Raw genomic sequence first — 22,793 nt, forward strand, 5'->3', positions numbered from 1 at the left:
TCTGTTTCCGACTTATGGCCTCCAGAACAATCTATTTCTATAGCTTAAGTCGCTCTGTGGTACTTTGTTACGGCAGCCCTAGCAGACTAACACGGGGGAGGAGAGGCTGAGCTCAATGCAGACATCCCGATGGAGATGCTCGTTAGGCCGCTAGAAATAAGAGGCTGTTTCTCAGTGGAGAGGTTTGTCTCTGGAATATGAGCGTCTGCTATTAATTAGAGATAGAGCTTTGGCGGCTCGTTCAATCTCTCTGTGCTTGTGAGGAGGAGATACAGCCATGGCTCCTAAATCTCTTTGAACATGTTGACGGTGCAATAAAAGCGCAAGCCGTGGATGTCATCTCTCCTCACATGCCTCCAACCGCACCTAGTGCATAGTAGGCACTCAAAACATTTGTTTAATTAAAAACAAACAAAAAAACCCTGTGGTTCCTCCTCTACAGCAGGAGGGAAGCACAGAGCGTGGTCTTCCTTGTTTGGGTCCCAGGCCCACTCCCGTCCGGCCCTCTGGACGCCCCCATTGCCAGCACACTGCATGCCCTTGCTTGTGCCCCCAGTTCAGCTGGTAGATATTCTACCCATCACTCCCAGGCCGAGCTCAAGTGTCTGTCCATGAAGCCTCCTCTTCTTCGGGACGGCTCTGCCTCTGCAGAGGCACTTAGCAAGCCGTGCCATGTCTCTGGCTAGCTGTGCAACTTTGTTTCCTGTGCTACCCCCCTGCTGCTGCTCTTTAGAGAGCAGTTCAAAGAGATTTAGGAGCCATGACTTTATCTCGTGATGTTCATCTTTGTCAGAGGTCGGCAAACTTCAGCCCTTGGGCCAAATCCTGTTCGTGTGAATTTTATTGGAACACGGCCGCATTCATTTATGTGTGTATTATCTATGGCTGCTGTCCTACTACAGTGACACAGAGACCGTAAGGCCCTCAAAGTCTAAAATGTTTGCTCTTTGGCCTTTAACAGAAACAGTTTACCAAACCTTGATCTTTGCAAACCATGCAATGCTTAGAACAGGGTCTGACCATAGTTGAGACCAGGCCAGACTTGCTGTGCTCAGGGGCTTACACAGACTGGGACGTCTGGAGAGGGGTCTGGAAAGTGAGTACAGTACAGAGGTGAGGGCAGGGATCCCAAGGACAAAGAGTGCGAGGTGGGGATGCGAGGGTCCGAGAGGGCGGAGGAGCCAGAAAAGCCCCGCGAGGATGGACATCTTCAGAGCGCTTAACACCTAGGAAGGAAAGGGCCCCATTTTACAGATGTGAAAGCTGAAACACAGAGAGGGGAAGTGATTCTTGTTTAAGGGGGGAGAGCATAGCATGGAGGTTCAGAGTTTGGCTCTGTAACTGGACCACCTGAGTTTGAAGCCTGGCTCCATCATTGATAGCCTGTAACCTTGGGCAAGTTCCCGAACCTCTCTATGCCTCAGCTTTCTCATCTGTTAGATGAGGGTAGTAAATGAGCTTATCTCATGCAAGGATAGGGATTAAAGGAGTCCATACATGTAAAGCACTTATAACAGTTCTAGGGAATTAAAACAAGACGTCCACAAATGTTGGCTCTAGCTAACCTGAGAGCGGCAAGGCTAAAATCCAGGCCTCCACTTGGTGTGGGGTCTTAGGTTGGGCCATTAAGCAAACCTGGGGCATCTTAATGCTGAGGGCACGTTTTGTGGGACCACCACCATTTCCACGCTTGTGGTCATGACTCTCAGCTATGTATTTACTGAGGACACTGTGCTCCAAGCTTGTGTGGCAATCTGGGGTCCCAGAGTCCCTATTGTCTCCTCTGTCTTTGCTTTTAATGTATGTTTGCTCCTCCTGGAAAGGAATCTTAACTGAAGGTGGAGATTCCGGATTACCACTTCCCGAGCACTCACACGAGCCAGACACCACTGAGTGCCGTGTATGGGATCTCGTGGACTCTGCCCGGGCCCTTTGAGGTTTATCTTACCACCTCTGCTTTACAGAGGAGGGAGTCCAGACTCGGAGAGGCTAAGCAACCGCCCAGAGGTCACACAGCTGGCATGTGGCAGAGCTGGGATTGCAGGCCAGGCCTCTCTGACCCTTATAACCCCTTCAGCACACTCTCCCGTCACCCATCCTCGCTCCTGGTGTCATCCAAGTCCACCTGCAGGCTGCCGGCTGGAGGCTGAGCAGGTGTCCCAATCCAAGCTTCACCTCTGTCACTTGCCTGACCTTGGGCAAGCCACTTCACCCCTCTTCTTCTCCACAGGGGCATGGCTCCCTCCTGGCACACTGAAGCATTAGCCAGTGGGACAAGAGAGGAAGATGTCCCAGTGGGACCAGCAGTGAACCAGGACCTGGGACTGCTCTTACAGGGCTGAAGTCTCTGTGTGACCTTGGGTCGGCTACTTCCCCTCTCAGGGACTCAGTTGGCTGGGTGGCAAAGGAAGGAGGCACACGCATGCCACATGCTTCGGGCCATGGTTCTTCTTGGCTGCAAGCTGGAAGCATGCGGGCCTCCGCCAGCATCTCTGGGCACGGAGCCCTAGGCCTCGGGATCTTATGGAATCGCTCAGGTGGGAGGAGAGCTGCTGCTCTAAGTCCCCCAGTGCCAGCCTTCCCGGCTGCTGGTGGGCAAGACCGGGAAGGCACACACACCGTCCCCGGAGCTGGGAATCCCCTTGCGGCAGGCTGGCTGTCCCAGTCCCACAGCCCGCCCCTGCTTCCCTCCCTCCCTCCCTCCCTCCCCTGGCAGGCGGGGAAGCCAAGCTGCCAGCTGCTAGCAAGGCCTATTGTTCAGCAGTGACAAGAAATGGTTGCAGGGGCCCAGACCCGGGAAGGGCTGGAGACAGAAAGGGGGAGGGGCGGGCCGAGCTGGGGAAATGTCTTCGAGGGGCCTTGGCTGCCTGGAGAAGCTGGAGCACAAACACCCCCAGCAGACTTTTTCACACTTGTCTTCCCGGGATGTCATCACTGGAGGATGTGCGTGTCACTGTTTTTGTGTGTTAGTGTTACCGCGTCAGGCTGCCTCTAGAAAAGGATTTATGGTCACTTGTCTCCCAGCTGAGCGCTGAAAACAGTGCCAGGTGGCCAAGTGCTTTGAAAATGGTGTTGTTCGAAGTCAGTCCAATCCACGCGCTCATGGGAAATACCGCCTTCCTGGGCCTGGAGACGTTCCAGGGATCCTGGACATTTGTGTATAGCTTAATGGTGTAGGAAGCATTTCACATACATTTGTGCTGTTTGATTCTCGGGACGACTCTGGAGGGGGTGGCAATGGAGGGAGGCTGAGCTTGCTTGGGGAAACTGAGGCACACAGAGAGGCAGGGCTGCAGACCCAGGCTCTGGACTCCTAAATTTATTACCTTCTGGTGCTTCAGAGCTTAAAGAAACTGGCCAGAAACTTAATTATGAAAAATAATGGTCAACAGCCAGCCGTGGAGCTAGAAGTTACAAATCCCTTGGAGCTTTGTAACAGACTCAGTGGGAACTGAAGTTATTCAGAGCTTCTGTTCTGTCCTTTCTAGTGCAGTAGCAGGGCCCTGAGCTGGGGAGGGCTTAGGAAAAATGAGGTAGGGCAGGACTGGTCAGGGAAGGAGGTGGGAGTTTAAGTTCAATGGGAAGTTGCTGGAGGGCCAGGAAGTGGCCTGATTCATGTTTAGAATGAATTTGAAATTAAAAATATGAAACCATTCACATTAACACTATATACTTAGGTATGAATCTAACAAAATATGTACAAAACTGATATGAGGAAAACTACAAAGCACTGATGAAACAAATCACAGAAGATCTAAATAAATGGAGAGATATTCCATGTTCATGGAGAGGAAGAGTCAATACTGTTTAGAGCTCAGCTCTTCCCAACTTGACCTATAGATTCAACACAGTCCCAGTCAAAATCCCAGCAGCTTAGTTTGTGGACATTGACAAACTGATCCTAGAGTTTACGTAGAGACGCAAAAGACCCAGAACAGCCAACACAATATTAAAGGAGAAAAACAAAGTTGGAGGCCTAACTACCCAACTTCCAGACTTACTATAAAGCTACAGCAATCAAGACAGAAATCACAGTATAGGAAAAAGAATAAACAAATAGATAAACGGAATAGAACAGATTGCCCAGAAGTACACACACACAAATACAGTTAACTAATCTTTGACAAAGGAGCAAAGGCAATTCAGTGGAGACAGGATAGTATTTTCAACAAATGGTGCTGGAACAACTGGCCATTCACACACACACGCACACACACTAAAAGAATCTAGACCAAGGCCTTATACTCTTCACCAAAATTAACTCAAAAGAGATCGTAGACTTACGTGTAACACGTGAAACTGTTTAAAACTTCTACAAGATAACACAGGATAATCTAGGTGATCTTGCATTTGGTGATGACTTTTTAGATAAAACACCAAAAGTATGACCCATGAAAATTATAAATTGGACCTTATTAAAATGTAACATCTCTGCTCTGTGAAAGACACTATTAGGAGAATGAAAAGAAGCCACAGACTGGGAGAAAATCTTAGCAAAACAAAGTAAACAGTCCAAGTCCAATTAAAAACGAGCGAAAGATCTGAACAGACACCTCACCAAAGAAGATATACGGATAACAAGCATATGAAAAGTGGTCAACATCACATGTAATTAGGGAATTGTAAATTAAAACAATAATGAGGTACCACCACACACCCCAAAACACTGACAACACCAAATGTTGGTGAAGATGTGGAGCAACAGGAACTCTCATTCATTCTTGGTGGGAATGCAAAATGGTACACTTTGGAAGACAGTTTGGCAGTTTCTTACAAAGCTAAGGATACTCTTACCATATGATCCAGCAATCATGCTCATGGATATTCATCCAAACAAGTTGAAATATAATGTCCACACAAAAATTCAGCACACAAATATTTATAGCAGCTTTATTCATAACTGCCAGAAACTGGAAGCAACCAAGATGTCCTTCAATAGGTGAATGGATAAACAAAACGTTTATTGATGCCGAAAGCTCAGCCTCTCTGTACATCAGTGCCGAATCAACTCTCTGAGATAGAGTTTTGGGTGAAGCACCCCAAGCTCTGGTCTGCCTCAGGACCTTTGCATTTACTGTTCCCTTCCCCTCTATCTTTGTATTTCATTGAACCCTATGAAATGACTATTTTTGTAGATTAAAAAAAGGTTAAATATCAGGATTCCTAATATATCTTATTCCTTCTCATCCTCCAAATCTCAGCTCAGATGCCACCTCCTCAGAGTGGCCCTGACTGACCATCCCACTCCCAAGTAGGCATATCACTCTGTTTTATTTTCTTAGTAGCATTTATTACCATGTGAGGTTATCTCATTTATTCGTTTGCTTTCTCCTTCTCCTTCTCCTTCTCCTTCTTCTTCTTCTTCTCCTTCCCCTTCCCCTTCCCCTTCCCCTTCCCCTTCCCCTTCCCCTTCCCCTTCCCCTTCCCCTTCCCCTTCCCCTTCCCCTTCCCCTTCCCCTTCCCCTTCTTCTTCTTCTTCTTCTTCTTCTTCTTCTTCTTCTTCTTCTTCTTCTTCTTCTTCTTCTTCTTCTTCTTCTTCTTCTTCTTCTTCTTCTTCTCCTTCTTCTCCTTCTTCTCCTTCTTCTCCTCCTTCTCCTCCTTCTTCTTTCTCCTTCTCCTTCTCCTTCTTCTTCTTCTTCTTCTCCTTCTTCTCCTTCTTCTCCTCCTTCTTCTCCTTCTTCTTTCTCCTTCTCCTTCTCCTTCTCCTTCTTCTTCTTCTTCTTTTCTCTCCTGTAGTATATAAACCTCCTGACAGTAGGGACCTTGTCTTGGTCAATAAGCTTCTCAGAGAACAGGTGGTCTGGGGACCCCAGATAATTGTACCACCCTAGGGAGGGGGAAGCTACCCCACTGCCCCTGAAATTTGACTGATGTCATATTTCCAGCCAGCTCTCTGGTTGGGAACAGAGCCTGATTTACCTGACAGAACAATAGGGAAACATGATATTTTCCCCTTATGTGTTGAGGGCCAAGTTCAAAGCCTCCTCCATTGGTAGAGTGGAACAGCAGCATGGGCTGGAGGCAGAGAGGACTGGGTGGGAACCAGCTTTGCCCCAGCTACCACCTCCTCCAGCCTGTCCCCCCGTAACAATAGAATAGCTTTCCTTACACTTACCATGTTTCCTCAGCTCCTACTCTGATGCACAACCTTTAGTGACTCCCTATTGCCATAAGGAAATATGCAAACCCCTTTTCAGGCTTTCGAGGCCCTGCTTTCTCGCATCCCACTGACTCTTCCAAAAGTCCCCTGCCTAGGACACCCTCTTTCCTCCCTACCTCCCAGGCCCTTCCCATCCTCTGGAGTTCAGGCACACCTCTGGGAACCTTCCCTGACTGCCTGTGCTCACAGGCTCCTGTGCCCCCCGCCAAGCCCCCCGCCATTCGTTTGCACAGCTCATGGGGTTTCGAGGATTGCTGGGGCCTGTTTCAGAGCTCAGGCTCCAGAAGAACAGGGACTGAGTCCAGGGAGTGTGAGCGCCAGCTGGCTGCAGAGTGTGACTTGTTGGAAGGGGAAGGAGGGGAGACTGAGGGGCCTCCCAGTGGGAGAGGACCTTTGTCTCCTCCTTGGTGGGTCCAGACCCCTAAGAGCACACCAGCTCAGGAAGCTGGGCCACAGTGCTCTGGAGAGGGGTCCATGCAGCCGTCCCTCCTTCCCTTCCTCTCCCTCCCCCAGTGTGGAGCCAGCCGAGTTGACTAAAGTGGCAGGAAAAATGTCCCCCAACCCTTCCAAGCTGCTGCACATCTGTGCCCAGACAAAGCCAGCTATTAATCCTAGCTTTTGTGTGAGTGTTTGGGTGTTGAATTCCACTTGGATCTGCCAGCCTTTGGAAGGGGAGATTGGAGGGGATTTAGTGAAAACAAAAGGAACCCACTGAGGGGAATGGGAGGGGGCCAGGGGAGCTAAGAAACCCAAGTGCATTCACTCTGAGCCTGGTGAGGGCTCCTGGGAGCCCAACTTCAGCCAGAGCCTAGCAGGGCTCCCAAATTCCCAGGGTCTGAGTCACAAAAAGAGGCCACTCCCCAGGAGAAAAACACCAGCTTCACGGGCCTGCTGTCCACTCCAGATGCTGTCTGGGCCTCGGCCCCAGCCTGACAGGGCCTGTGCCCTGCCCCGGTACCGCCTCTTTCAGACTGGGGCAGCCCACTGCCCAGGGAAGTCCAGGATGGAGGGAGACAGGAAATAGGGAGCAGGCAGAAGCCCCAGGGACTGAGTCCAGATCAGGGAGAGCCTCAAAGTCCCCAGGAGTCCCCAGCCAAGTCAACCGCACAGCAATAAGGGCCGAGGGCCTGAGGCACTGGGCTGCCTAGTTGCCTGGATCCGGTTCTCCCGAGGAGCCCTTGGGCACGTGGTCCCAGCCAGATGCTCAGCCTCCAGGGACTGCTGTTCCCACAAACCCTAACTCTGGCTGAGGCATCAAACCCTCAGAATAGCCCTGGACAGGGTCATGGTGTGTGTGTGTGTGTGTGTGTGTGTGTGTGTGTGTGTGTGTGTGTGTGTGTGTCTTAGAATGTCCAGTAATTCTGAGGGGGAAGACCTGCCGCCCCAGGCAGGTGTTATTTGACTAGTTTATGTAGCAGAAGCTCTGATCTCATTGCTAGATTAATAAGCGGCCTGAGGTGTGAACTGAACCCCACCCGCCAATCTGCCCCTGCCCCTCCTGCTTTGTGAATTTCACTTTTTAAAATGCGCTCCCCATCTGTGGCTGTTTGACCCCCAAAGGCTCACCAAGCTGTGGAGCTGTTGTCTGACACAGTGAAGTACAAGTTGTTTTAACTCTGTGTGGTGCGGAGACATACCCCGAGCTTCCTCCACATTTCTCTACCTTATCTGAGATGTCTCGTCATATTCATTCATTCATTCAATAGTTGACTGAAGTACTGCTCTGCAGGCCAAGTTCTGCTTTAGCTGCTGGGCAGGAGATGCAAAATGTGGCTGCCTGCTACAACGAAGTTTCCGGGCTTAATGAATGATTTTCTAGTGGTTGTTAGCACATCCACAGATGTTTTAGTCTACCTTAATTAACTCTAGAAATAAAAGGGTGAACTCGAATCATTCGTTCATTCATTCCCTCACTCATTCAGGAGAGGTGAAGTCAGGCTGGCCCACCAGGTCCTCTGTACTAAAAACCCCAAATGTTCTCCCAACTCTCTCCTGGTCTTTGGGGAAGGGGATTTCACAGGTGCTATAAAGGCTCTCTCCTCCTGGCACTGTTTCTGGTGGACCTGGTCTCCGGCAGCCCCCCTCCAGAGGCGAGTGAAGAATAGGTGGGCCATGTGCTGCCTCCAGGACGATGGCCTCCTCTGGGTCAGCGAGCGGGCGCAGCTTCTCCAACTCCGGGATGGAACCTTCTGGAAGCCAGAAAGCCACTCCATTTTTGGTTTTGTCAGAGAGCACCTGCACTGTTGCTGAGGAGGCTCCCCGAGGATGGGTGAGAGACCCCGGCTGCTGCACTGCTTGCAGAACCCCATACCCGGGGACACCTCGCTCTGCACTGGGTCCCGTCCATAGGGGCTTCCCGCCAGGTTGACAGCGAGGGCCTTGGAGGCACAGAGATGGTCATGGGAGTTGAGAGGATCGGTGACTGCAAGTGGTTTTTAATCCCTTTGTCCTACATTGTAAGGGACGGGAGTTGGGGGCGGCAAGATGAGTCCACAGGCCTTGGGCGGCACTGACGCATCTGCACGTGGACTGCAATAAATGGGGTTACTACTGTGGGGGGAAGGTCAAGACAGGTACCGGTCTGCGGGCATCTAAGGATGGGGTGTGGAGAAGGGCTGGGGTCGGGAGACCTCACCAAGTGCGGCTCGCAGGTAATCGGTCCTGGCGCAGAGACTAGGCAGGCCCTTCTGCATTCTGTGGCTCTGGGGCTCGGCTTCTCTCTCCAGTTTTCCTCCCAAGATGGTCACAGGACCTCAGTGAGGGTCACGACCATCAGAGGCTCCCTGTGTGTATCTGCCCACCCCTGGGGCAGGAAGGGTCTGGCTTCGCAAATCAGTAATGATCAGAAGTACCATTTATTGAGTGCCACATGCCAGGTGACGTGCTAAGCTCTTTACGTTGCATTAGCTCTGTGAAGACTTGCAACCACCCATGAGGTCAGCACTATTATTATTCCCACTTTATAGCTGTGCACACCGAGGCTTAGAGAAGTTAAGGACCTGACCCAAGATCAAATAGCTAAACGGAGGTGGAGCCAGGACTTCAAAACCTGGGCTCTACTCTATTCTGATGGGGATCCCTAAGACCTCTGGATCTTCTACTTCCCCAGGGCCACCTCCCTCAGCCATTTCACAGCCCAGCAATGTGGAAAAGGCCTGGAAGAGGAGGAAAAATCCAGTTTGAGCCTCTAGTTTGGCCTCTTGGTCAAAGGTGAGATGCAGTGAAGAAGCTGAGTGGTCAGCAGATTATCTGGAGATTTTATTGCTCCAGGATGACCCCTCTCCTCTCAGAAGAAAACAGATTAGCAGATTTTGCTCTTGAAAGTAAAATTTTAAAATGAGAAGTTTTTTTTTCCTTTTAACAAAAGCAAAGCCAGAAAATACAGAGACACAAAAATAAACATGTAAAATGCCTTTCTATTACTCAGAGGTGATGACTGCTAAAACCTTGCATATATTTTTGTCAATATGCAAATATTTTGTCAATATGCACTTTCTAAGTGCAGACACATATACGCACATGCTTTTTCACACTATATTTTTAACAGAGTAAAAATGGTATTATTTGGAAACTGCTTATTTTTTTTCACTCAGTAATTTATCTAAACATCTTCCTAAGCAGGGACATATTTATTCACTCACTATATCATATTCAACAGCTGTGTGGCATTCTATTCTACGGCTGTACCGTAATTCGTTGAACTAATCTCCTAATGGTAAGTATTTAGGAATTTCTACTTTTTGTTCCTGCTGTGATCAGCAGCTTGAGTTAAAAATCTCAGTACATCCTTATGTAGAACCTTGAAGTGAAATTAATGAGTCAAAAGGTGTGTGTGTTGCCCAAGAGCCCTCAGGAAAGGTTGTAGACATTTATTCTCATATTCAGAGACCCCTGCCCCTGCCCCACCCAGTGCCTGCAAGCGTGCGTGTGTGCGCGCGCACACACACACACACACACACACACACACACAGTGTTGCTATTTCTGGAATATTCTTGCATTTAAAAAACAGGTTGACAATTTGATACATGAAATACTATCTCATTATTGTTTTATTTAGCATTTCTTTCATTATTAATTGGGGTCAACAGTTTTCATGTGCCTATTAGCCACTTTTATTTCTTCTCTCAGTTGCCCGTTCATGTCCTTTGTCCATTTTTCTATTGGATACTCTTCTTTTAGCACAGTTGTCCTATTTAGGTGAGTAGTTCTCAACCCTGGCATATTAGAATCACCCGGAGGACTTTAAAGAAAGAAAGAAAAAAGGAAGGGAGGGAGGAGTGAGGAGGGAAGAATGACAAGGGCAGGAAGGAAGAAAGGGAAAAGGCCCCATCCCTGAGTAAATATTTGGTGGAGCCTGGGTTTCAATATTTTTTAAAGTGTTCTCGTGCTTCTATTTTGCAGCCATGGCTGAGACCCTTGTTATAAATTAGATTTCTCCCACGGTCTGGCTCCAAATGCTTTCATCGCAGAATCTATTTTCATTTCTTTGACACCCAGTTTTCTCTTGTGAAAAATGGGCAGCAGAACTGGGAAGCAACACAGCACCCTCATCCCAAATTCTATAAATCCCATCGAGGAGGCTGGAGTTTCAGGAAAGAGGGTGAGGAAGACACTGCAGTCAGGCTCTCTGACAGGCGGATTGGAAAAAATTAAAAATGCTCACTCAGGCAATTAGACTTTCCCTGAAGACAGCCTGAGCCCTAAATGGAGGGGACAAAGCTGGTGTTCTTCAGAACACGTTTGCTTCTCTACTGCACCCGCCTTCAGATGCACAGCAATCTTGCCCTCTCTGGGGCTTCAAGGTGTAGAGTTAAAGTCTTATCTGAGGCATTTCATCTCCTTTCAGATGTCAGCAGGAGACAGGAGGAGTGCAGCCGGGGAATCAGGTCCTTCAGGAGGGAGCCATCCCCCTGGCACCCAGGCCTGCCCTGGGGATGGGACGGATCCCTGGGTCGGTGCAGGGGCTGCCTCCACCACCTCTAGTCCTCTCAAGGGGGTTATGACATGCTCAAAACAAACTTGAGTACCGTTAAAGCTCAAAGGCTCTGTCCCCTTCCCCCCACCATAGTGCAGGGCGCGCAGGTCCCACCTGGGGGACAGGATGGGATGAAAGGGTCTTTCTGGTGAATCAGGCAGGAAGGTCCCTGGAAACCCCCAGGCTGGCTTGGTGCCACTCCAGGTCGGGCACACGGAGCACAGCAAACGTGAGCCTTCCCGCCACCGCCGCTGCCGCTGCGCCCGAAGGTGGTAGAACACGTGCCTCTGCTTGAAACCTGGCCCACCTGGTGCCTGTGTGTGAACCCAAGCCTCTGCTTCTTCATCTGTAAAATGGAGTTGGATGCTGATGTTCAGGGCTGCCGAGAGGACTAAAAAAACCGGTATGTGGGGCTTCCCCGGCACAGTGGTGGCGCAGTGGTTGAGAGTCCGCCTGCCGATGCAGGGGACACGGGTTCGTGCCCCGGTCCAGGAGGATCCCACATGCCGCGGAGCGGCTGGGCCTGTGAGCCATGGCTGCTGGGCCTGCGCGTCCGGAGCCTGTGCTCCGTAACGGGAGAGGTCACGACAGTGAGAGGCCTGCGTACCGCAAAAAAAAAAAAAAAAAAAAAAAAAAAAAAGTGGTATGTGGCACATTGCAGGTCCTCAGTAAATGCCAGGAGCTCTCCGTGCCTGCCCCTCCACGCCCTTTCCCTACCCTCGCCTGTCAGAGCTGAGGGCTCCAGTTGAGCTCAGGAATCTCCAACCCCTTTTTCATCCCCACGGCCCGCACTTATTCCATTTCTTAGGGACAGGGAAGGCGGCCCTGCCTACATGGTCCCCGGGCTCCCAGCGCTGAGCGGAGCTTGCCCCGGAAGCTGCACCCCTCCGCCTGTGCCCAGACTGCGCCCAACCTCCCTGCCTTCTCTCCTACCATCTCCTTGAGAATCCCACGCCTTTGCACTTTCCTGCCCAGACTTAACCAAAACACGTACTGTAAACCTAATATTTATTGAGCACTTACTTTGTGCCAGGGACCAAGCTTCATCTCCATTACCTTATTAATTGTTCACAGGAAGATTTTTGTTACCCCATTTTACAGATGAGGAAAGTCAGACTAGTTCTTTGTAAAGTCACAGGGCATTAGAGAAGTGGATTCTCATGCCACCATGCTGTGTTTGGTATCATATACACTGACTGCCTATGTGCCTGCCCCAAGGAGCTTAAATTCCAGCAGACGTTCTCTCTCCCTCCCCTCAGCTCCCACTGCATCTTGCTCTGCTCCCTCTTCACCATTTATCCCACCCTGCCTTGCATTGCTATTTTCTGGGTACCTCTCATCTCCTTTGACCATGGGTTCCCCCAGGACAGAAAATGTGTCTTTGTATCTTCATCTTTGAGTCTGGCACAAAGCTTAGAACACTGTAGGTTCTTAAATTATGTTTCTAATTCTAAAGTAACGTGTTCAGTATAGAAAAAAAAGAAAAGGAAAACACAGAAAAAGTAAAGCAGAAAAGAAATATCACCTATGATCCCACTACCCAGAGAAAACTATTGTTAATATTTAGGCAAATTTCCTTCCAGTCTCTCTCTCTCTATATATATAGTATTTATAGATATATAGTTTTTATTCTGCATAAAGTAGACATTTACAATACCATTTTCTATGATGCTTTTTTTAAAGTACTCTTTGCTTCTGACTTTTTTTTTAAATATGTATTTTATTAATTTATTTGGTTGCACCAGGTCTTAGTTGTGGCAGGCGGGCTCCTTAGTTGTGATGTGAGAACTTTTAGTTGCGGCATGAATGTGGGATCTAGTTCCCTGACCAGGGATCGAACCCGGGCCCCCTGCTTTGGGAGCACGGAGTCTTAGCCACTGCGCCACCAGGGAAGTCCCTATGATGCTTTTTTACCTTATATCATGAGCAATTCCCACATCATTAGAAATTCTTTGGAAATGGTGTTTTTTGATGGCTGTAGAGTGTTCTCTCCTGTGCCGGTGCCCCTCCTGTTTAAATCACTCCCATAAACAACTCCAAATGTTGTGGTTCATTTACAGCCCCTCTGATTATTCCCAGAGGAGAAATACCTGAAGTGGAATTGCTGAGACAAAGAGAAAGGATATTTCCAAGGCTCTTGGCACATTACAGTTGGCTCTGAACAAAGCCCTGCTCTATCAAACCCTCTTCCATCCCCACCCACCCAGATGTGCTCACCTACTAGCTGGAAGGCCCAGTGCCCTAGGGCCCCCTCTCTCATTTCAACTCCCCCAGCCTTTTCAAATGGTCAGAAGCAGGTGGGAGGGTCCTGGGAGATGGGACTTGAGAGACTTGGCCAACCGATGCCCAAATCTACCCCTCTCTGATCTGCACTCCATCATCAGAATGACTCCTTTGGGTTAAGGGCAGTGTGACTCAAAAGTTGTTGGTTGTACAATGGACTTCTAGTTGGAGACATTCCCACTAAGCCATGGCCACTAGGCAGATCTTCTTAGTTACTAGATTAACAGCCGAGACTTGGGCCTCAGGGATTGGGACGTTACAAAGTTATGCATGTTTTTAATTTTATTGAATATATTATGTAAAAATATTAAAGATTAATCTGGGGAAAAAAGACAAAATATCATGCCTACATCTTTTCCCTTTTCCCACATTTTTCTAGGTCAGGGAAGTAGTCTCTGTGAAAGGGAAATAACCTTTAGATCAGTATCTTCAAAAGTATCCAACACTTTCTTGGATAGATTTTCATTCAGCCTATAATGACATCCATAGAGCAATGGCCATGGGTCTCTAGCACAGGGCTGGATATATGAGCCAACAGGTGCTGTGAGCCCCTCAGAGGCCATGGCCAAAACAGCCAGAGTGCTTTTCCAGCTCCACTGTAAACAATTTGGGATTTAATCTAAAGAGATTCTAAGTGGGTCAGTTCTTTGAGGTAATTTGTGTCAATTTCCAAGTCACTCCTGGTCATCGTCCAGGAAAGACAATTTTTATTAAAGAACCCCAGGGCTGCCTGTAGGGACAGCCTCCCCGATCCCTCACCAGTCGACACTCAGCAGAGGCGGATGGCTGCGCAGAACAGCCCGCTAACTGAGGGAACCCAGGCAGGATCGTCGTCCTCAAGGAGCTCAGCCTGCCCTCCCACCGAGCTGGGCTGGGCGGTGTCCGTGCTCCAGAGCGGCGGTTCTCAACCTTCGCGAACGTGCGGGTCTCTGGCAGGGCCTGGGAACACAGCCTGCTGGGTCCAGAGACCAGTGCTGGCCCGAGAGTCTGCATTTCTAAGTTCAAGTTCCGGGGGGATGCCGAGGCTGCTGGTCCCAGGGTCACACTTCGAGGACGCTAGCCCGGGAGCTCGGAGAGAGGGAACCAGGGGCACCCCGGGGCGGAGGGGCGCGGAGGCCGGGCCCGGGGCCTCCCGAGAGGGAAGCGGCGGAGGCCGGAACCGCGGGCGGCGGCGCGGCGACTTGGTCCGGGTGACTCGGGGGCGGCGGGCGCCTTGGCGGCGGCGGCGGGAGACCCCTCCGGCCACCCAGGGCGCGGCGGCCCGGCCTCCCTCCCCGGCCCCGCGGCAGCTCCGGGGCGCCCCGCGCGGCTTCCCGGGCCTCTGCGCCCACCGCCCGGAAGGGAGACAAAGGCACTACGGGGGACGGAACTGGAGCGTCCCTCCTGAATGTCCAGACTGTCTGGGCCCCTGCTTCTCACACCCTTCCTCCTTCATGGCTGTCATTGGCGCTGGGCTCTCCTCCCTGCCCACGGCGGGGGCGGAGGGAGGAGAGCGCGCTACACATGCAGTCACTACTCTCACTATCCGCCCCGCACCAGGGGCCGCCGTCTAGAGCCCCAGATTCCATCCCCAGAGCGGCTTCTCACAGCCATGTGACCTTTACAGCTCACCTCAGCTCCCTGGCCTCGGTTTGTCCTGGTGTAAAGCAACTGGGTTGGAGGGGGATGTTTCTGAACTTCCTATCCTATCCACCTTGACCTGTGAATGGCAGGTGGTGGGATGGGGTCTGGTGCAGGCAGAACACGGTTGAAGCTGGGTAGGGGCTGTGAGGTGGTGGAGGAAAGGAAGAGGGGAAGCGGGAGGGGGCCTCCCAGGTACCTTTGCAAGCTCTGCCCGCCCTCAGTCCTGGCCTCCATGTGCGGGCTGGCAGAGCCCCTACCCAGGGAAGACGCCCATGGGAATCCCCTCGCTAGCTGGGTGCCCGGTTTGCAGTCACTGTTTGCCAGAGGATGAGGAAAGGGACAGGAAGGAACGTGCAGGCTGGACTGGAAAATCCAGCTGTGCAGGAGGAGCCCTGACTGTACTTCACACTGGAAGCTGAAGCCTTGCTTGGCCCTGTCTCCGGGGCACATGCCCTGCTGGACCCTGGGGAGCCCCGTCCAGGGGCACAGCTGCCACTGGGTTGAGAGCTCCTGAGCCAAAAGTCTAGTAGCTTTTAGCTTTGAGGCCGCACACATGTGCTCCCAAGATTGTGTGGAAATGTTATTTTCAACTTAAATCCATCTTCCTACAGATTTACTCAATGAGTTCAACGATGTTCAAAATTAAGAGTTCTTAATTTACAGCCTTGGCAGCAGCTTCCAACACATTAACCCGAAGGCCTTATATCCTCCTCAGCCCACCCCTGCTCCCCTCTGCAGAAAGGGAAGCGCCCACAAAATGTCCAGATGGTTCAGAGAAGTATGTAAGTCTGTTTGCAAGTGGCAGAAATGCCTCTCCAAGTAGCTTAAAGATATATGCACCTATAAAATATATAAATATAGACAGTATTTTATATGCGTATTTGGCTCACAGAGTCTAAATAAAGGTTAAAAACTGGTAGGAAGGACAGGGATGTTGTTGGGCCCTGAATGTGACAGGACTTTCTGATGGCAGCTCCCAAGCTTAACAACTTAAAGTCTCACTGCCAATTTTCTCCAAAAATCTTAGAGCGAGGAGATCCTTAGCAAACCTATCTGAGAAGGGTCTGCCAGAGGCCCAGACCACTTCACCACGCACTGGGTCTGGGGAGAGGCTCCTTTAGACCTGAGCCTGCACGGGGCATGGGGAGCCTACTTCCTGGTAATGGTTCCAAAATACAAGGACCTCCACTGCCCAGGACTGATGAAGCCCACACAATTCTCAGGCTGGCACCCACCAGCCAGTTCTGCCAGAGAGCTGGGACCAGCAGGGTGAGGCCAGCCTCCCCGAAGGGGTGGCCACGTGAGAATTTGACCTGTTCAGCAGAAGTGGTCAAAGCCACTGTGTGCAGTGGTGCGGGTTGTGCACTGCAGCTCCGGAGGTGCCATTTGTGCTGTTGACTCTGTGAAGGCGCCCCCTGGAGTTGTGCAACGCACAGTGCGTGTGGCTCCGGAGGCATTCCTGTTATTCAGGACAACCGGGTGATCCTTACAAATAGATTAGAAACAGAGCTTCCTGAGGTACCTGCACACACATGGCCTCATGGAAGCCACCGGCCATGGTACGGTGACTTGATTTCTCTGGGGGTCACACTGCATTCTCAAGGTGGGGTGCACTGGTCATTGTGGTAAACGCAGATGGAAGCCTTGTTTCAGGCCCCACCTGCCCTGTGAACCACTGGGGCCTGCCTTGCAGCAGCAGGGAACATCCCCAGAGTGGCCCAAGCCCTGGATTTTTAGTTAGAAGCCCCAGACCTCCATGAAAGGGGAGCCATGTGACCTTGGTCCAGTGTCATTCTATGTGGTAGTTTCCTACGACTGAGTAACAAATTACCACAAACTGGGGGACACGAAACAACAGAAATTTATTCTCTCACAGTTCTGGAGGCCTCGAATCCAAATCAGGGAGTCAGCAGGACTGGTTCCTTCTAGAGGCTCTGAGGGAAAAACAGTCCTATGCCTTTCTCCTGGCTTCTTCTGGTTGCTGGCTATCCACACGATCCTTGGCTTGAAGACACATCACTGCAGTCTCCGCCTCCATCTTCACATCCCCTTCTCGCAGTGTGTCACTTCTCCCTTCCTCTTCTCCCTCTTTTTAAAAAACTAAATTAGGGACTTCCCTGGTGGTCCAGTGGTTAAGGCTCTGTGCTTCTACTGCAGGGGGTGCGGGTTTGATCCCTGGTCGGGGACCCGCACGTGGCGCAGCCAAAAAGTAAAAAACAAAAAAAAACCCTGAATTTAATTTTTTATTGTGGTAAAATATGCATAGCGTACAATTTACCATTTTAACCACGTTTAAGCATATAGTTCAAAGGCATTAAGTACTTTCACATCCTTTCCTCTTTTACAAAGACAGTTGTCATTGGGTATAGAGCCTACCCTGATCCAGGATGTCTCATTTTGAGCTCCTTAATTACATCTGCAAAGACTTTTTTTTTTTCCCCAAATGAGATCATAGTCAAAAATTGGGGGGAGATGTCTCTTTTGAGGGGGCTGCCGGTCAACCTAGCCCCTATGGCCTCCAACCCTCACTTTTCTCATCTATGAAGTGGGAATCATCACACTTCCACCTCTACCTGGTTGGTTGTGGGCACTTAGGTGCCATCTGTGCTGAGGGGTCAGGGGCAGCAGGCCTGGCTTGTCTTGTAGTTGCCCTGCGTGTGGCCCTGATAAGCCCGGTCTCCATGTGGCCTGAGTTTTGGCACCACGGGGACTCCCCATGAGAGGGAGAGCTCTCCTGCAGAAGGGCAAACAGGCACCTGGTCAAGGCCCAAGGAGGAGGCCGGGGTGGGGACAGGCTGGACATGCTGCCTCGTTGACCTCTCTCTACCTGTAGAAAGCACTCCTTGGACGACCCCTGTGACTTTGATGCAGAACGGGGAACGAGAGTCGGGGAACGAGAGTGAGTGTCATCCTGGAGACCATCCCCACTTCCACAGGCTACCTCTCTGGGCTGGGGCTCTAGAGGGGAGGCAGTGCGATGGGGCCGGACTGTTGGCCGCCACGAGCTCTCCCTCAGGAACATGCTTCTGAGCAGAGTGACCTTCTAGATTCCCACTGCTCCTGCCCAGCGTGACCTCTCGCCCCTCTCAGTTCCCCTGATTCTTCCTTGGTTCTCAGCCTTCACAGCAGGAGGTGTGTGACACCCAGGGCAACCTTGGGCCACTTGCCCAACCTCAGCGTCATCACCTGCAGAACGGAGATAACATAGGAGATCCTTCAGGGGGTGGGTTGTGAGGCTCAAATGCGATAGCAGAGCTTGGGGGCGTCGCATGGACACATGGACGGGCAGCCAGCCCCTCCGGGTTTAGATCTGGTCTGCTGTGGGCTTTGGGGCAACTTATTTAACCTCTCTGGGCCTCAGTTTTATCATGTGTAAGATGAGAAGAATAATAGTGCCTATTTCATAGGACTTATGGGGGGATTAAACAAGCTAATACACGGAAAGCTCTTTGAATAGTGTCTGCCACCTTACCACGTGCTAGGTAAGAGCCGGCTATTATTATTATTGTTGTTGTAGGGTTTAACACGGTACTGTGCATATAGGAAGTCCTCGAGAAATAACTTAAAAAAAAAAAAAAACGAAACCCAAACCCAAACCAAAACACCCCAACCTGCCTTCTCCCTTTGGGCCTTTTCTTCCTAATTAGCCTGAGCTCCTGGATGGGATGGGGGAACAGCAGGAGTTTGACACAACTTGGTTGATTCATGTATCCAAAAAGCTGCCAGGTGCCATCTCTGGGTTTTTCTTCTTACCTTTTTTTCGTTTTTTTTTTGTGTGTGTGTGTTTTTTTTTTGGTGGCTGTGAAAACTGTTGGAAACTATGGACCCTCTCCCCAGAAAGGTGCTCAGAAGCAAACATCACAATGTGTTGCACAGACCTTCAGGGGATCCCTGACCCCCGCTGAGGACCAGGGCAAGAAGCCCCTCTCTAGATGACACCTTCTCCCATGTCTCATTTGTTGGTTTTCCTCCAACAAAACAAAAGCTGCTCCTCCTCCCTCACCCTTCAGTGGGCGGTACCCCAGCTTCTACCCCAGCTCCCAGCCACCTTCACCCCCCACCCCAGACCCCCTGGCTCAATGCCCACTCCAAGCCGCAAACCTTGACGAGGAGTGGAATACAGCACCTGTTCGGCATTTGAGGGCTAAAAAAGAAAAAGAAAAAAACAGAATCAACTTTAAAAAAAATCAGACAGAAGGAACCATCCTCCAGGCCAAACACCATAATTCATGGGGCTCTTATTCACTGAGTGGGACTAAATGATATTTACAGCCAAGAGGCCCTGGACTTACCGAGATGAGCCATCCAGGAGTTGCCCAAACTCTGGCAGCAGAGTGGAGAGGGCAGGGGCGACCCAGGGCCGGGAGCTCAGACCACTGGCAGGGGGAGATTTTATTGTTGTTGTTCACAGATGATGGGGTATTTTTCCCCCGCTTAACGTTAAGTGTAATTTCGGAATTTTAGTACATGTTCCTGGGAAAATGATAACTTCAAACAATTGTTTCCTTGAGGCCAATTATGTGCTTGGAATTGGGCTATTTGCTGTGGGTGGTGCCCGTTCATTCATTCATTCATTCAGGGTTTATTAGGTGCCTTCTTTATATGAGAAGCTGTTCCGGACACCCGGGATACAGCCACGAACAAGGCAACAGAGGTTCCTGTCTTGATGAAGTTTATAGTCTTGGCAGGAGAGACAGATAACACAAAATAAACAATAAGTAGATGTTGGGTGGTAATGTGTGCTGAGAAGAAAGTCAAAGCAGGTGGGGGCTAGAGAGGGCTGGGCACTATGTTACTGAGTGTTCAGAGCAGAGGCCTGAAGGAGTGAGGTTTGGGGAGGGTCCCAGGAAGGGAGGAGGGCCATCCACCAGGTGGCCAGTCTTGTTTGGGTTGGGACAGCTCAGCAGGACTAATGACCCACAGGACCAGTTCCCACAGCTGGGGGTTTCTGGATGACAAGTTTGCTGAAGGCCCCCAGTCCTCTGCGGGAACTTTTCCTGGGGCACATAGGTCCTTCCTGGCCGTGGCCTTGGGCCTCCCTGCCAAGCCAAAAGCACCCCCAGGGCTGTTTCTTCCTCATCCCTACCCCTCCCTAGGATGGGTTCTGGCTGATCACCACCCCCCCCCCCAACGTTTACATCCACTGTCCTTCAAACTCAAAACAAGACAATGAAGAACATGGGCAGACTGTCAAGGATCACCTTTGAGGGAAGTGCCTGGGAGGGTCCTCTGAGGTCTCCCTGGGTGATTCCAAGTATCGCCGCCATCACCTCTCTCCAAGCCCCTTCAGCATCTCCTGGAGGCCTCCTTGTGGAGCTCAGCTACTTCTGTAGCCCCACCGTTCAGGTCAAAAGTCAGTTGCTCATAATCATTTAATCATGAACGGCTGGCCTGCTGGTCCCTAATTATGTCATGGAATCAGGTGCTGCATGGTAAACAGCCCTGTTCCCCTTAAGGCTCCCAAGTCAGGTAAGACACATTGTAGGTACCCAGTAAGAAATTGGTATCCTAAATAATAATAATAATTAATAAAAAAATAATATGTAACATTTATTCAGCACTTACTATCTCCAAGTGTCATGCTAACTGTTTAACAAAAGTTCTTTCTTTAATTCTCCTAAGAAGCCTGTTTTGGCATTTTTTACTTTAATTCTGACCCCCACTTTGCAGACCGGTTCCTGGTTTCACAATTAGGAAGTGGCAGTGCCAGGATTCAAACTCCAGTTGCCTCATTCCTGCTTCTCTCCCAGGAACAATGTTCAGGCCACATCTTCTGTAGTCCTCGAAGGCTCAGGATTCCTTAGTCGTGGGGCTGGTGAATGCTTGAGGACAGCTGGGAAAGCCATGAGCCCCCAGGGCCCAAGAGCGGCAACTCCGGTCCTTGTGTTTGCTCCCGTCCAAGCTCCATGTTGAAATGATTATCCAGAATAATAGCTCATGCCCCTTCTTTCACAATCCTCAGAGGCAACCCACAGGATGGTTGAAAGTTGGACAGGTTGATGTGTCACCTTTTATGGAAGTGCCTGGGAGGACCCTTTCCCAGAGGCCAGCCTGCAGAGGTAAGTACCCTGGTTGCAGACACTCCCCTTCAGCCAGGAAAATGTTCAGGTCCCCTGGCTTTCTTGTCAGTCATTAGGGGTTCCTGGCGGGTCCCCACTAGCATCTGAGCTAGGATAGACCATTTCTCATCTTTGCTCCTCTCTCAGGGCCGATTGCCCATCCATCTCCCCGTCAGTGGAGGTTGATGTTAGATAAAGACCAGTTGTCACTGGTGGGCTCTGCCCCGATTTTCTTCCCCTGAATGCATCCTCTCAACAGGTGTCTGGTGACACAGGACCCATGAGGTCCTGCCTGCCTCACAGATGTTAGGTTCCAGCCACAAAACCAAAAAAGAAAAAAAAAAAAAAAAAAAAAAACTGGGGTGGGAAAGAAGGATCCAGATTTCACTGAAAATGAGGCTTTTCAGGGTTGCTGACTAAGGAATTTTCTTTCCAAACATCTGAAAGTGCAAACAGATTGTAAATTAAGAGGGAGTTACAAGATAGTAGCTGAAGGGAAAAAATGCCTCCCTGCTCTCTGGTTGTGGCTGGTGTGGCACTGATGGGACCCAGGCAGCCAAGAAAGATGATTAGCCTGGTGGGTGGGTGGGATGGGGCCAGGGTGCTGGGGACAGTGTTCAGGCCGCTTCCTTGAGCCAAGGGGGAGTAGCTTCTTCTGACAGGAGGTAGAACACTGGTCTCTGTCTTCTCTTGCGCCAATGAATTAGTGATTCCCACCCAGATCAAAGTTCAGGCTCCCAAGGCAACTCAGCAAAAATAAAGTGAAACAAATTATAACCCATTCAAACCAGGCTTCTCATGACCAAAGCATGAAGCCAGGAGTTGGACGGCCCTTGAGTCACACTTCTCTGCTCCTTCTGAGTAAAAATACTGATTTCAGTGAAATGTCTTCATTCAGCTGAGGCTTGAATTTATAATGGGAGGAGAGCCCCTGGCATAGCTGTCTCTGGCAGTAATCCTGCTGGGTTTGGGGTGCTGGGGCCATGATGGGGAGCCTGGGCCCAGAGCGGAAAAGTCAAGAGCAATTCCCCCTGCCATGACCACACCACCTCCAGACGTAACGCGGAAGCACTGCTTTGGAGAACAGAACAGGAAAAGAGGGGTGGAGAGTGGGAGGACTGTTGAAAGCCCAGAGCCGGCTGGGCAGGTTTCAACGTGGAGCAAACCTTCAGGTTCCCTTGTCGTGCCACTGAGTTCAGTAACTATCAGCGTGACACCCCCTTTCAGGGATATCAAGCTCTGTCTGACGACCCCTCAGTGTGGGCCTCTGAGCCCCTCTGAGTATGCCCAGGCCTTGCTCAGAGGCTGACTGTCCAGCACCATCCACTGAGGGCCCCCTCTGGGGAAAGGTCGGGATTCTGGGTTTGGGAACCTCCTACAGACCTGTGTGCTTTCCAAACAGGGCTTACCTAGCGGTGTGAGCTGTGCCCCAGGGGCGGCCGAGATACCCCCATGTCCAGTCCATACCTGCTGCTTGCACAAGGCAGGAATCGAGGCCAAACCAAAACAAAACAGACAGCTTTGGGCAAAATGGAAACCCCATGGGGTTGGTGTTGGCTTTGGGGAGCGGCTTCAGAGCTTGGAGAATCGAGTGGGTGATGAATGGCATAGGGTATCTCGGAAAAATTCAGACAGGACTTGAGGTAGGGCTCATAATATTTGCAGGCAAAGGCACACACAGCACAGGTTCTG

The sequence above is a fragment of the Lagenorhynchus albirostris genome, chromosome 13 (assembly GCF_949774975.1).
Source record: "Lagenorhynchus albirostris chromosome 13, mLagAlb1.1, whole genome shotgun sequence".
Lineage (NCBI taxonomy): Eukaryota > Metazoa > Chordata > Mammalia > Artiodactyla > Delphinidae > Lagenorhynchus > Lagenorhynchus albirostris.